Raw genomic sequence first — 271 nt, 5'->3', positions numbered from 1 at the left:
GCGTGCCATCTCCCAGTGGAGGGATGAATATAAAGCATGGTGGGCAATCAAGAAGCTCAACATGGATATGACAAGAGCCGGTTAAAGAGATGTTTGGATTTGAACGAATTGGAGGAAATGAGGAATGATGCTTACCTCAATTCAAAAATTGCAAAAGAGAGGTTGATGAAATGGCATGATCAGTTGTAAATCAGAAGAATTTTACCAAGGGACAAAGAGTCTTGCTTTATGACTCTAAACTTCATCTTTTTCTGGGAAAATTGAAATCAAG

The sequence above is a fragment of the Vitis riparia genome, chromosome 18, assembly GCF_004353265.1.
Source record: "Vitis riparia cultivar Riparia Gloire de Montpellier isolate 1030 chromosome 18, EGFV_Vit.rip_1.0, whole genome shotgun sequence".
In the NCBI taxonomy this organism is placed as follows: domain Eukaryota; kingdom Viridiplantae; phylum Streptophyta; class Magnoliopsida; order Vitales; family Vitaceae; genus Vitis; species Vitis riparia.
The sequence above is the reverse complement of the archived record's forward strand: the minus strand, read 5'-3'. Positions refer to the sequence as shown.